The following is a 15,294-nucleotide window of genomic DNA, read 5'->3' on the forward strand; positions in this document are numbered from 1 at the left end:
ATTGGGGGACATACTGTTTTGGAATAGTCCCCATAGCTACTACTGTAGCTGGCCTCTAAGATGGTCCCCAAAGATCACTGCCTCCTGTTATTCACACACTTGAATAGTGTTTTCCTACAATGTTCCAAGGTTGGTTTGTGCAAGCAACAGAATACAGAATACAGAAGTGATGAGATGTCACTTCTAGGATTAGATTATAAAAGACTGTGGCTTCTGTTCAGGTTTTCTCTCTCTCTCTCTCTCTGTTTCATCACTGACTCTGGGAGAGAGCAATGTGCCATGTTTGAGCAGCCTTATATACAGGTTCTCATGGCAAGAACCTGCCAGCCTACCAACAGCAAATGAGAAACTGAGGCCTACCATCAACTATGGGAGTGAGCTTAGTAGACTCTCTAACCCCAGTCAAGCCTTGACATGGCTGCAGCCCTAGCCAACAGTTGGACAGCATCCTCATCAGAGGCCCTGAGCTGGAACCACCCAGTTAAGCTGCTCCTGGGTTCCAAAATAAATTGATATGTTTTAGGGTAACTTTGTTATTTGGCAACAGACATAAAGAGCTGATGAATAGTCCATTAGGTTACCAATTTTTCTCAGTGGCCCTTGATCTAAATATTCCTCTCTAGTTAACCCCGGACCAGAACTGTCTTCGTTGCTTCCTGGGAAAGATAACATGGCCTTTTCTAGTTTGATGACTTCTAATTTCAGTTGAAGCTGAGTCATACTCACATAATTTGCTTTTGGTTGGTTCCCCTGCTGCCTGAGCCACCTGAGATGCTCCCACTGCATGTCCATTCCTTCATGCATTCAACAAATACTTAGTGAGTGTCATTGTTCTAGGAGCTATGGCTACAGCAGTGAACAAAACTCAAGGCCCTTGCATCTAGCATACTCTCCTGATAAGCTGTATTTTCTGAAGTACGGTGCCGTCCTTTGGACCTCTTCTACCAGCTATCTGGGCTCCGAATCCCTATCCAAGCCCATGTTTATGGAGACCCAGAAACAGTTAGCCTTTTCGAAGTAAGCCTGAAAGACATTCTTATCATTTACAACAACCCTTAATAATTACTGATAGTCATTTAGCCCATAAGCAAGGCAACTGCATAACTCCATGGTCCTTGTTATAAAAACATGGATACATTCAGTAGAGGTAGGAATTTGCCACACATGTCTTGCTTCCCTCTAATGTCAACCTTCCATGGCATTTAACAATGTTCTTCACACCATGTAGTTTTAATAAATCACATTTTATCAGTTAGTAAACCTTCTAATGTCACATTTCCCGCCCAACATCCAACTAAACCATGCAGATCAGTAATGTATAACCAATTCACTTAAATCTGAACTATATTGTCTAAAATGCATATATAATCATGTTTCAATTCCTCAGATATGTTTTTCACCCACTTCAGTTATCTTTATTCTAGCACAAACTCTAAGCTGGTGGAAAATCCATGTTTCCTAGGTCACCACAGCCAGAGAATAAATATATAGTCAAAACAATGATCACAAAACAGTATTTCCTGACTCAGCTTCTGTTTCTACTAAGAAGTATGAGGCTTCTCAAGAACATCTTCCTCTGTGTTCCACAAACTGATGTTCTTGGTGACCTCTGGCTAGTGCTCCTCTTCTCCTGCCCTTTTTATACAGTAATATTTCCTCCTACTGAGGACATCAAAGGCAGCAGCCACCACCCGTTTCTAGCTGAGAGTGCAATACTTGCAGCCAAGGCCATCATCTACTGAAGCTTCTAGTCCACTTTCTGGCAAAGTTACTGAGCCTGTTACATGTATATACCAGGGATTAGTCTGAGTATTAAGGATTAATTTGAGAGGGAAGACACAGTGTCACCCCTTTTCTATAGTACTGGTCAAACTCCTTCTTTCCAGGAATAAAGTTTTGCTCAGAAGACTCATGAACACAACATACTCCTTACCTCCTCTGCAAATTTTTCAGACTTGTTTATATGTACCTAAAGGTTGGGTGAATTTGGTTTACTCTAAAGCTAAGACACTTGATTTAAGGGTATCCTAGGAAAATCAGTCTGGGAGCCAGGTTAACCTGTGACTATTTGTGAAAGGCTAGAAGGCCTAAACTGGATAAATTTTAATTCATTCATTCATCCCATGTGAATTTATTGACAAAAACCTGTTTCCTGCCTTCAACATTTTCATTTCAGTTTTTACATTTTCAATCAGAGCCAATGAAGTTTGTCACCTTATCCACTCAATAAGGTTAGTTTTTAGAAAGCCTTTGAATTACAACATGACAAGTTCAGCCCATTATAAAGAGTAAAGAGGAAAATCTTTGATTTAGAGACACTAGATTTTTTTTTTTTAGCTGCTAGGAGTGAAATTATTTCATTGGTGTTATGTTCAGCTGTGATTTTAAAACAACAAAAATAGTTCTTTTTGCATGGTTCAGAAAGTAAGGGGGTTTTGTGAGTAGTTAAGATTGCAAACTCAAGCTGCAGTCACAGCTTTTTCTTTTGTCTTTCACCCTGCTTATTCATTATTTGGATGTGTGCTGTTTCTTCCATCAAGGTTACATTGTATAAGACAAGTTTGTTTTTTATGAACATAAACTTTGAATTAAATATACTAGAAGATAAAATAAATAGATTAAGATAATTAGTTGAAATATATAACCCAGAGCTATGAAAAAGAAGATTCTGGGAATAGAGCCAAAATGGAGGTGAACATAGTATTTCAACCAGACTAAAAAAAAAAACATAAAAATCATACATATATATGTATATATATATACACACATACATCCTGGTCCTATGTTATGTGACAACTGGATAAGATGACCAATTCTGCATTTTCTTTTCCTTCCAATAGTTCGTAAAAGGATCATCTGTAATCCCTACACCGTATTGACCTGAAATTTGTCTTTGTCGAAACTAGTCCTTATAGGCTCAAAATATTTCCTGACTGATGAACATATACATTCATTTTATGTAATGAAATAACTATATTCAGAAGTATAGAAAAATAGAAATAATAAATCTTGAAAAAGGAAGAATTTTAAAATGCATAGTATTTGCATTAATTTCAAGGTGGGGGAAAGGGTAATTTTTGTTTTCTTCTTTATACCTTTCATCACTACAGATATAATTTTCTATAACAAACATTTTGCATTTGAGGGAAGTTTAAAAATAAAAAGGAGGAGGAAGGAAGATGGAAGATGATAACTTCCTGGACCCCATATGTGCATTTCCCTTTCCTTTGGTAGAACACTGTGCTAACTAGCTTACTTCACACTAGTTTACTTAAGCTCTCTCATCCACCTGATAAGGCTGTACATTCTGTGTGAGTATCTTGAATGGCACACATCTAGGTGCCAGGGACGACTATGCAGACTGTTCTCTTCTTGGTGCCACAAACAACCAGTGGTTACTGTTATTTCCGTTAGTAGAAGGTAACAGTCACCTATAGAATATAGTAGGCAAAATGTGGATTTAAGTCTGCTTCTCTTTAAGAAACCAGGGTCAAAATGCCAGAATGGACCGTGGTAAAAGGAAACAATATTCAAAGATATTCAAAATTGAATTTGAATATTCAAGCAATATTCAAAAATGTCTTCTCCAGAATGTGAAGTTTTTGATAGGCTTTTCTGTGAATAAAGATTTATATATTGCTTTACAGAACATTTCCATTTTTATAATATATTCTATCTTCGAACTGTGGGTTCAGAATAGTCTCATGGTTCACTAGTCTTATTTCCATGCCTCCAAACAGGAAGGAAAAAATTGAGCCATTGAATGCCTGTGGGAAGAGAAAAATAAAAGTCTATACCAATTTGCAATTAGGTGATTAACACAAGAGCCAGTGGTAACAAGCAATGTGTTTTTATTCCAAACATCTTTGCTACAAATTGCGGTTAAAAGCTTCACCCTGAATTTTCTTTTTGTCTTTTGACTGCAGGGTGATGATATAAGGTAATTGCACAGTAACTGCAGAATGCTGCATGTTATTTCATGCAAGCCATTTAGTAACTACGTCAGGTAGCCACACAGAAAACCCTTTTAATTACAAGATAGGATAGCTTGCATTACCCAGCTGCATTCTTTCTGGTTAGCCCTGACCTATCGGTTCATTGCTAAAGCTCCCATTTGTCCCAAGTTGTGCTTCACCAGCTGCCAAGGGCTACACTGCCTCTGGTCGAGTGCTCCCGAAGCTTGAGGCATCACCACGCGGGGATGCCCTCTCTGGTCTCTCCACACATGGACTAATGGCTTGGCTACAATTGCTACTTGGATCTGCTCAGTTCTGGTTAATAACACTTGAAAGATTCTTCTTGTCCTGGATTCTATGAAAAAAGTGAAAAGTGTAATTGTTGATGACTCAGCCCACACTGAGGAATAAATTAAATAGAGCTTCCTTAACAGCTAATTTAAGCAAATATATGCAAACATATATTCACTGTAAGTAATCAACACTCTGGAGTTATTCCCTTTCAGCACTCCTTCTAATTTTTCCTCCTTAGAGAATGGTGACTCAGTTAGCTATATGTAGCTAAGAATAATATACCCGCAGTGATATTACTTGTGTCCTCTTTTTTCATCATCCTGGTTTACATGTTATCTACTGATACTCCTCCATTTGTGTGTAGTTCCACTTTCTACTTAAGTACATGCCAGGGCTGTTATTTAGCAAGATTGGCATGCTAATTTGCAATGCATATTCAGTATTTTTATGCTAATTGCTCAAAATTCAATTTCAAAATACACATAATGAATTGTATTTATAACTCTAGCTATTGTTGTTCCTAATTTGCTATGGAATAGATACTGAAATATTGAGAGACACTCTCTCAAGTTCTCTGTAAAATACTTGCTTCTGTAAAGATTCCCTTTTCTGGCACCCTGGCTTTTGCCAGTATGAGAATGACTGACTTCCAGGCTAAATGTTACTATGGAGGACAGACTAGATCCTGTTGTGCAGAAATTGGATCACCTTATCCAGTGTTTTCTCCAGCTGCAGCTACTGGAGGCCTGTTGCTTGACTATTTCATGGTGGCTTATTTGTGGGCTATGACTGTTATGTCTAAAGGAAATCATGACTTTCCCCCCATGGGATTTACAGGTATAAGCAGTGACAGAAAGTATAAGTGGAACTTTTACATCACCATTAGAATAGGCCTATTTATCTGAAAATTGCATCTAGAAGTTTTTCAGGTTAGAATATTTCACACTGGAGAGAAATATCAATGTGGTTTTTCCAGCCTCCAAAAAGTTTCAATTCTTCTTGTTTTTATAATGGCTAGTTGGTAGCAATATTCTGCCATGGGTCCTGAGTTAAACTGACAGCCCAACATGCCCCTCTTACTCCATCTCATCTTCAGCACCAACTCTTCCCAGAGGGGTTCTTTTCTGACCTTCCTGTCTTGGTCAATACTCCACCCTCTTCCAAAACAGACCTGAACCTAGAGGGTCTTCCTTGACTTCTAGACCCCAAACACATTATCAGCTAGCAAAATCCTGTAGTTTCAGAACCATAAAGACAGGAAAGATATATTCAATTTTAAAATACCTAGTTTAAATTACATATTTACCCATAAAACCACATAGGTTTCTTTGCTTTGGTTGAATTTTTTTTTTTTTTTTTTTTGACAGAGTCTTGCTCTGTAACCCTGGCTGGAGTGCAGTGGTGCAATCTCGGCTCACTGCAATCTCTGCCTTCTGGGTTCAAGTGATTCTTGTGCCTCAGCCACCCAAGTAGCTGGGATTACAGGTGTGCACCACCAAGCCCGGCTATTTTTTGTATTTTTAGTAGAGATGAGGTTTCACCATGTTGGCCAGGCTGGTCTCGAACACCTGACCTCAAGTGATCCACCTGCCTTGGCCTCCCAAAGTGCTGGGATAACAGGCATGAGCCACCATGCCTGGCTTGAAATTATTTTATATCAGTGTGGTAACATTTATTGTCTAAGGATTATTAAAACATTACAATGTCTTTTGATAGCATCAGAAGAATACCTGAAACATGAATGTAGATCAGACTTAAATTTAAAATGTCGATCATGTGACTGACCTTGGATGTGGGCATAGTAACAAGGATCTGATATGCAAAGCAGTAAAATATTTTAAAATTTCTGCTCCCTTGTTCAAGTTTGGTGCTTATCATTACCACCACCAGGATAGTGCTGTGAGTTTTTTTTTTAATATTTGATGATTATGAACAGTTAGTTACAATCTAGATTTGTGTCATAATGGGAAAAATACTAATCTCAAATGGAACATGCTTATCTTTGTTTAGTTAAATATGGTTTGCTTCATAAACCAAATCTTTTGATCATGGAATCACAGTTGGTGGTAAGATTGGGAATCATCACTGTAGCCTACCTACAAAAATAGCTCTTACCTCCATACCTTCTACTCCATTCCAACTGCAAATGCCCTAGTTTATGCCTTCCTTTCCTCTCACTTGGGCTGTTATAAGAGGCTTCTAACTATGCTTCCATTATTTTCTCTCTCTTGATTATATTCATTACTACTCAATTAATTAATCCTGCTCAAAACATTTTAATACATCTCTATTGACATCCTAAGTATAAACTTCCTTACCCTGACACTTAAGCCCTCTGAAATACAACTGCAACCTGTATCCTAAGCCTTAACTTTCATTACTGCTTCACAAAATGCCTGTGTCAATCCAGATGTACTAACTCCTACTATTAATCATGGCAATTGGACATAAGTTTCTGAATTGTTGACTCCATGGGTCCAAATTTTGACTCTGCCAATAATTAGCTCTGTGACTTCGAGTCCATTCTTTAACCTCTCTGAAACTTAATCTCCTCATTGGCAAAATTGAGATAACTCAAAAAGTTAGTTGTCATTACTATTATTATTATTTAAAGTACCTTTCAGTTTCCTGCCTCTCAAATTTGCTCATTTCCTCTTTTTGCTGAACGTTCTCCACTCCTTTTTAATCTCTCTAAAGCAGTGGTTCTCCAAGAGTTGTCTTTGAAAAAGCAGTAACAGAATCACCAAGAACTTGTTAGAAATATAAATTCTGGGCCTCATTCCAGACGTATTAAATAAAAAATGTTGAGTATGGGGCCTAGCAATCTGTGTTTTAACAAGTCTTCCAGGTAATCCTGTTGCACACTAAACTTTGAGGATCAAGACCAATCTCAAATGCTACCATCTAAAATTCTTTCTCTTTCTTTCTTTCTCTTTCTTTCTTTCTTTCTTTCTTTCTTTCTTTCTTTCTTTCTCTTCTTTCTTTTTTTGTTTTGAGACAGGGTCTCCCTCTGGCTCTGTCACCTAGGCTGGAGTACAGTAGTACCATCTTGGCTCACTGCAACCTCTGCCTCCAGGGCTCAAGTGATCCTCCTGCCTCAGCCTCCCAAGGAGCTGGGATCACAGGCATGTGCCAACACACACAGCTAATTTTTGTATTTTTCGTAGAGACAGCATTTTTCCATGTTGGCCAGGCTGGTCTCGAATTCCTGGCCTCAAGTGATCTGCCCACCTCGGCTTCCCTAAGTGTTGGGATTACAGGTGTGAGCCATTGCACCTGGCCTAAAATTCTTTCTTATCCTTTGAAGGGCACCTGATCTCTTCCTGACTAAAACGTTTTGAGCAGCACTTTGTACCATACCTTGGCATTTCTGCTTTACCTTAACCATATGTGTATATTCATCTTATTCCTCCTTTACTTTTGCCAAATTGTTAACACTTTGCAAGAAAGAACTCTGCTTACTAATCTTCCACTAGGAATCAGGGCTTGACAAAGTTTCCTTCAAATATTTTTTTGACTACATTGGAATGAAAGAATTTGTGGTACTTACAGTACTAGAGAATAAATAACTAGAAAGAAAACTTTCTTTTTAATATCAATTAAAAATTTCCATTCTGGAACATTCAACAGCAACATGGATTGGATGCTTCAAGTTCTTAACTAGCAGAGTTTCAAGAAAGGCAAAGGAGTTAAAGCTCCATCCTTATAATCATCTGTTCATTCTTTGGTTCTGTAGTGTGAGCCCTTTTTTTAAACATAACTTTCTGAATGCATAATGTTGGAAGGGAAATGTAATATCAAGAATTGAGGCAAGATTTATGTGTAAGGCTGATGGTTCTGTAAAAGTACTTTCTATTTTATCTGCCTATAAAAGGTATACACAATGCTATTTGTGCTTCCCATTTTGCTTAAGTAACTTTGAACTCAGAAAGGAATCTAAGCTTGGCCCATTAAATTGCAAATCCAGTAAAAATAACACATAGTCTCTTTCTTTCTAACTGGATACAGTCTATTATATACAAAAGGAAATTAAAAAATACTATTTTCTTAAACATCATTCACTAATTAGTACTAATAAGCAATGTTTTAAAAGAAGGTAAAAAGAAGGAACTAGTGGCTACTTACATGTCTTCAAATCATGTCTGCACAGTGTGTGTGTGTCTGTGTATATACTAATGTATATGTGTGTGTATATATATAAAACAACACATATATACTGGAGACTAAATAACTAAAAATAGAAAATACACACATACATATACACACTAATGAGATCTTTATTTTTAATTAGTTGGATGCTTGATATTATCTGATAGTTCGGTAGTAGTTGAGCACAGCCTTGTTTTCAAGCAGTTGTAAGTTAGTGTGACTTGCAGTGATGAAAAAGGAATCCACTGTCATTGGGTTTCCTTTGAGGCAGTGGTTTGTCTGTACTACTTACTTTGCTTGGAGACAGCCTTTAATTCTCCACAACTTTAATAAATTGATATGCAGGCTGAAATCATAGATAAAAGAAAGATGTCACCCTCTTCTAACTATATCTATCAGAAGATTGTTGACTTTTATTATGTTTTTGCCTTTGGCAGAGAGTCATGTGCTTGCTGCCTTGTCAGATGTAAGGCAAAGGTTTATGAAACAAAATATAGTTAGTGACTTAAAAATTCTACTGTCTTTGAAACTTTTCCATAACAGTAGCATCTACTGATTTTATTTACTGAATATGTGAGAAAAAACAATAACCATGTTAATGACAGAATGCTAAAGAGGCAGCTGCCTTGCAGGTAAATTCCAATCAATACAGCTTCTAACAGGTATTTTTTCCGTCTATTTCTAAGGCCCTCAGCTTTACAGATTACTTCCACAAGGAACTAGAAAGAGACCTCTTGGATAAGTTCTAAGACACTCCTGAAATGTTTTGGGAAAACTCTACTTGCTGTGGCTGGCTATGGAATAAGACAACAGCAGAGATTTCAGAGACACTCTGCACAAGTCACAGAATAAATAATCAGCACACGGAATTCTATTCACCTGCTAGTAAAGGCCAAACAGAAACAATTCCAGAACCCATACCTTTATGATAAGTAGACTCAGTTAGAAAGAAAAAAAAAAGGGAAGATGATTATAAAATAAAAAGAAGAGAGATTTCTTTTGAAAAAGGCTCTAGAAAAAAGGCAAGCTCCAATAAGAAATACAGATTATAAGAGCAAGCAGGGATGAACCTTGAAAACATTATGGTAAATGCAGTGAAATGAGCCTGACACAAGAACAAATATTGTGGGATTCCATTTGTATGAGGTACCTAGAATTGGCAAATTCTTGGAGACAGAAAGTAGGATTGAAGTTACCAGGGGCCATAGAGAGTGGAGAATGGGAAGTTATTATTTAATGAGTACAGAGTTTCTGTTTTGGATGATGAAATAGTTCTGAAAATGAATAGCATAGCCTTGTAAATATACTTAATAACATTCAATTATACACTTTCAAAAGGTTAAAAGAATAAGCTTTATGTTACATATATTTTATACACTTTCAAAAGGTTAAAAGAATAAGCCGGGCGCGGTGGCTCACGCTTGTAATCCCAGCACTTTGGGAGGCCGAGGCAGGCGGATCACGAGGTCAGGAGATCGAGACCATGGTGAAACCCCGTCTCTACTAAAAAAAAAAAATACAAAAAATTAGCCGGGCGTGGTGGCGGGCGCCTGTAGTCCCAGCTACTCGGAGAGGCTGAGGCAGGAGAATGGCGTGAACCCGGGAGGCGGAGCTTGCAGTGAGCCGAGATAGCGCCACTGCACTCCAGCCTGGGCGACAGAGCAAGACTCCGTCTCAAAAAAAAAAAAAGAATAAGCTTTGTGATGCGTATATTTTGCCACATTTTAAAAATATAATGTAAACAAATGAAAAAAAGCAAGTAAGGAGAGCTTGTGATAGAAAGTCTCTCTGATACTAACATGTTATGAACTAACAGAAAAGAAAAAAAAAGTTTTCAGAAGAACTAAAAAAAGAAATACATTGGATCCTCATCTGCAAGAATTATACCATGTTACCCATACAGAAAAACAACAGAAGATCAAAAAATAGAACAGAAAGCCAGCTAGCACTGAGCAGTGATATTTTTGAAAAGGGAGGTGATCATAAGTAGGACCGATTCTAATAATATCCTGTCCATTTACAATGGTTTTATAAAAGTTATTGTATTCTGTAGACCACCTCCTTACCTATGAAGAAGAAAAAAGGTTAAAAACAAGCCATTTACTGATAAAACAGCTAGCCAGAGAGGAAAACTGATTCTTTATCACAAAATTTAGAGATACTGAGTTGCAGCATAAAGGGTGAAATTGTATTTAAAGCTTCATAAAGAAAGGAAGGGCTGAGCATGGTGGCTCACGCCTGTAATCCCAGCACTTTGGAAGGGCAAGGCAGGTGGATCGCCTGAGGTCAGGAGTTCAAGACCAGCCAGGCCAACATGATGAAACCCCATCTGTACTAAAAATACAAAAATTAGCTGGGCATGGTGGCAGATGCATGTAATCCTAGATACTTGGGAGGCTGAGGCAGGAGAATCGCTTGAACCTGGGAGGTGGAGGTTGCAGTGAGCTGAGATCATGCCATTGCACTCCAGCCTGGGCAACAGAGTGAGACTCTGTCTCAGAAGAAAAAAAAAAAAAGAGAGAGAGAGAGAAAGGAAGAAGACAAAATTAGAAAATCTGGCTTCATAAGGTAATGCTCAACACTTGAGCTTCTGTGATTTTGTGATTCAGAGATCTTTGGAAACATTTTAAACACTCAGCATCTAGCAGTAAGAAGTGGTTAGTAAGTGTACACCTGTATTACAGAAAATGATCTATATTTGTTAATAAACAACCATTTAAAAATACTTCTACTGTATATATTAAAGCAGCATTTCTTCAAGATGTAGCAATAGCATCTCTAGGGAACTAGTTAGAAATGCACGTTAGTGGGCCCCACCCCAGACCCGCTGAATCAGAAACTCTGAGAGTGGGGTCAGCAATCTGTGCTTTTACAAACCAACCTCCCAATTGACTGATACCAGCCAAAGTTTGAGAGCCATTGTTTAGGATGGAAATCAGCAGAGAGGCAGTTAGCAGGCCCAGAAGGTGGTTAACAAGACTGCACTAACCCAAGGGAGAATCATAGGCAGGACTCTTGCGGGAGGGAGCTGCTCCTGAATATAGGAACATTGCTGAAGCCCTCAGGGGAGGACTTTCTTCTCCTTTTCCAGGAGGATTTCTTATTTGACTGGGGAACTACTTGTCTGTTGCTAGTGTTAGTAAACTAGGGTTTTAGAGAAATCTGGAAAATAATTCTTCTCAGGAGACAGCATGAAGACTCCTCCTGCTTTCAGAGCACCTGCTCCCCAGCCTCTTCCTCCACATTTCTTCATATTGGAATATATTTGCAATTTATTATGTCAATTTCCTCAAATCTTTCAGAATGTATGCTCATCTCACCATTACCAAGAAGACCTCTCAAGTTAGGCCTGCCTGATATCACTATCCAAATATTCTACAACAAAAGGATTTAGCTGGAGATTTCAGGAGCCCCATTAGATGTGTGTGTGTGTGTGTTCTTTTAATCTTTGTTCTTCTTTCCGTAATGGAGTATCTGGGAACAAGGTCCATATATAAATTAGCAGCAAAACCATCTGTTTATACTTAGATTAAGTTATGAAACCCCCTTAACCTCAATATGCTGTCAAATGTGACTAATTGTTTTTTTTAAATCCGTGAACATATATATATTTAAATCCATGGGCATATATTTCTTTTATAACATCATCCAGGTTGATGAATATTGACGTTTCTTTGTGCCAAGTCTTATCATCTTTTTCTAACTAGACTGAGAGTCTAATTTAGCTCTATAACCTTAAGCCCATGATCTGCCCCTCAGCACTGATACTTGCCTGTTCCCTTTTCAGGTGCTTAACTAGCATTCAAAAAGGACAAGATCCAGCACTCTTTCTTTGTCCAGGCCCTGTTTCCTAAACCATCATGTATCCTACCTTATTTCCCAACCTCTCGCACTGTGATCTTACCACTTCTCTGCAGCCTCATACCTGTTTCCAACCTGACATTGATGCTACTTTTCCTTCTATAATTTGCACTGGTCTCTTGAATTATGTCTACTTCTGGAAGCCCGTAGTAACAACTGCACAGGATTCAGGAAACAGCACATCAAGCTAGAATTTCCAGCAGTCTCTTCAAAGAAAGTTGGGTAAACTGAACCATATTTAGAATTACACCATTAAAAAGTGTTTAATAGAGGTTTACCAAATACTTTTATTTTTCCTCCAAAACCAAAATCACACATATTCACTCTGTGCCAGTGCTTGCTAATGCCTTAATTCTAAATGTAACTTACCAGCCACCTAGCCAAGAATCAGTTATTATAGGATTTATTCCTATTGGAAGAGATAGTACACAACTCTAATTAGACCTTTTTAAAAAAATGTCTTGGAGGAGGATTGTTGAACCAATGAAATTTCGAAGAGAGAAAACGTAATTTCTGAAACTTTGATAAAGAGACATTATAAGTCATGAAAATATGCATTGACTCTTAGAGTAAGGGTTTCAAGGAAATAAGGTAGCCTAATAAAGAGGATTAGCTGGTGAGCCAAATGGAAAATTTAATACACTTTTTTCTCCCTCCTATGTTATTTTCACTTAATTTTCTTGGAATCTATATTTGTGAAAGAAATAGAGGTTTGATTTGCAACAGGAATATTTTACTGTCTCCATTACCTGAGGGTAGGCACCAACACTTTAGCTCCACGTATCAGTAAAATTGCCAAAGTTTGAGTAGTTCTGTTCAATTCAATAGTAACAACAACAACAATAATGACTGGATAATGCTAGGCAAACTGCTGTCCTGAGAAGTTCCCATTTGATAATGACTCAGGGATGCAATTTCCTTGCATATTGTAGCTACACCACAGCCAAGGTTCCTGCTACAGAGGTGGAAAGAGATGCAGAAAATACACTGGCATTTAACTGACCTGGCCCAGAAATGCTAATTTCTCTTCATATTTCATTGGCTAGAGCTACTCACATGACACTAACCTAACTGCTGGGTAGGCTGGAAAGTATAGAAGAGCACCAGAATATCTGGCGAGCCCTAAGAGCCTTTCCCACAAGTAGTGCTGATATATTGATTAATGCTGTCTATATTCCAAGGACTGTGCTAATTAATTTATGTGCATTATCTAGGATCCTCAAAACAACCTTTCAAGATAAGTGTTAATAATTTCATTTTATAAATGAATAAACCAAGGCTTACAAAAATTAACTAATTTACATGTAATTTACATGTATTCTTCTTTCTATCATGGAGTGTCTGGGAACAAGGTCCATATATAAGTTCTCTGACTCCCACAGAAACTTTTAAAGGTTTGTAGTAGCTTTGGTTTAAAATTGAGCCTCATAAACATAAACTAATTTTCCAAAAGTCAAAGGGCAAAAGTAGGATTTGAACCCTGGAAAGACTCTATCTTTTTACTTCTCCACATGCTGTGTACCAAGTGTACTGCTAGGCTCTGGGTATACCACAAACAAAAGGAAACATGGGGAGGGGAAGGAGAGAGGCCTTATTTCTACTGAATGACATCAGATACTGCCACATCAGCACCAAGCACTGGTGCCCCAAGGGAATGTTCACACCTGGACCAGGGATATAAAGAACATTATTTCCAAAGTCAAAAAGACCAGGCACTTGGTCAGAGTTAGGTTTTCCTTAAAGTGAATAGAGTTTTAGGTTCAGAATCCACAGACAAAAATCCATAATTTTATACAATCAATCATCGGTTGTAGAAATAAAATAAACCTTTTGTAAACAACTAAGAACAAATTTGTATCAATCATGCTAGAAAAAAGTTTATTCCATTCTCTTTATAGAAAATGATATAAAATTTAAAAATTGTTGACATGTGAAGAGGTAATCAAAGAGCTTACATCCCAAAATACTGGGAAAAGGACAGTTTAATTTTAGGAAGTTAATTTAATTTGTGGTATTTGTCAGCTCTTTCAAACTTGTGTGTATGATTTCTTTTTCTATGTATATATCACTATCATACCTACTTTGTGTTCTTTTTCTTAGACAGTCCTCTCCCACCCCCAATTATGTAAGGTTCAGGTCCCCCTAAACCAGGATTCACCCTTGTGCTACCATACATTGGCAGATAAAATGCTCATCTCACTGACCTAGCAGAATTTTATTTTTATTTTTAAGTTTCGGGGTATATGTGCAGGATGTGCAGGTTTGTTACATAGAATTGGTGTAAAATTTGAAAACCATGAAAAAATAAAACAATAAAGGATCTAGATGCCAATAATGTAGTTAGTTAACACGTTGACCATTTCAAAGCAAAATAAGTCTTTGATGTTTTAAACTATTCAGGCAAGATATACGTATTTAATCTGCAAAGACATGTGGATTTGAAAATTCAGCTGCCAAATGTAAAGAACAGATTCCTAGATTATTATTAATAATAGCTCCATAAATATTATATTTATCAATAATGGGTACTATTCAACTTTAAAAGACACCTATGGCTCAGTTAGGCCAGGGAATAAAGATACTTGGATAAAAGTAGTGTTTATAAAATGAAGAAAGGGGCCCTTCTGATCCACTGTACATAAAATGAAACACTCTAAAGTCTCTAGGGAGAATTAGAGTTTCTGTCTGGCACAAAATGAAGTTGCAGTCTTGTTAGTAGATATAGGATACATTTAATCGCCAAGATATAAAAGGAAATTTGATAGTGCCCAGAAAAAAAATGCAATGCTAATGATTTGAAGTTTAATAAATAATGTTAATGCTTATGCTCAATAAATGCCTGATGGACTTTTCTTTTAAAAAATTTGCTACTATAGTCAACATTTTCAAAAATTCTACTTGGAAAACAGAAGTAGCATTTCTCATACTGAATGTCTTTAATAGCATGAAGAGGAAAATGAGACTAAAATAAGACATTGTCTTTATCAGTTTTTATCAGACTACCTAAAACATGTTACAGAGTTTAACTCGGTAG

General features: G+C 37.3%; 1 protein-coding gene across 15 annotated transcripts in view; it reads right to left on the reverse strand.

Moving 5' to 3' along the window:
* Positions 1–15,294, reverse strand: part of LOC129493261 (uncharacterized) — a 147,155-nt gene that overhangs the window by 60,727 nt on the left and 71,134 nt on the right. Inside the window, exon 3 of one of the 15 annotated variants that reach the window (XR_010114504.1) lies at positions 3,828–4,311. The exons of the other annotated variants lie outside the window; for them this stretch is intronic. The gene's annotated coding sequence lies outside the window, so the exon portion shown is untranslated. Of the gene's footprint in view, positions 1–3,827; positions 4,312–15,294 lie in introns of those variants that run through there. 15 annotated transcript variants of the gene reach the window in all.

This window comes from Symphalangus syndactylus, chromosome 11, assembly GCF_028878055.3.
Source record: "Symphalangus syndactylus isolate Jambi chromosome 11, NHGRI_mSymSyn1-v2.1_pri, whole genome shotgun sequence".
NCBI classification, from domain to species: Eukaryota; Metazoa; Chordata; class Mammalia; order Primates; family Hylobatidae; genus Symphalangus; species Symphalangus syndactylus.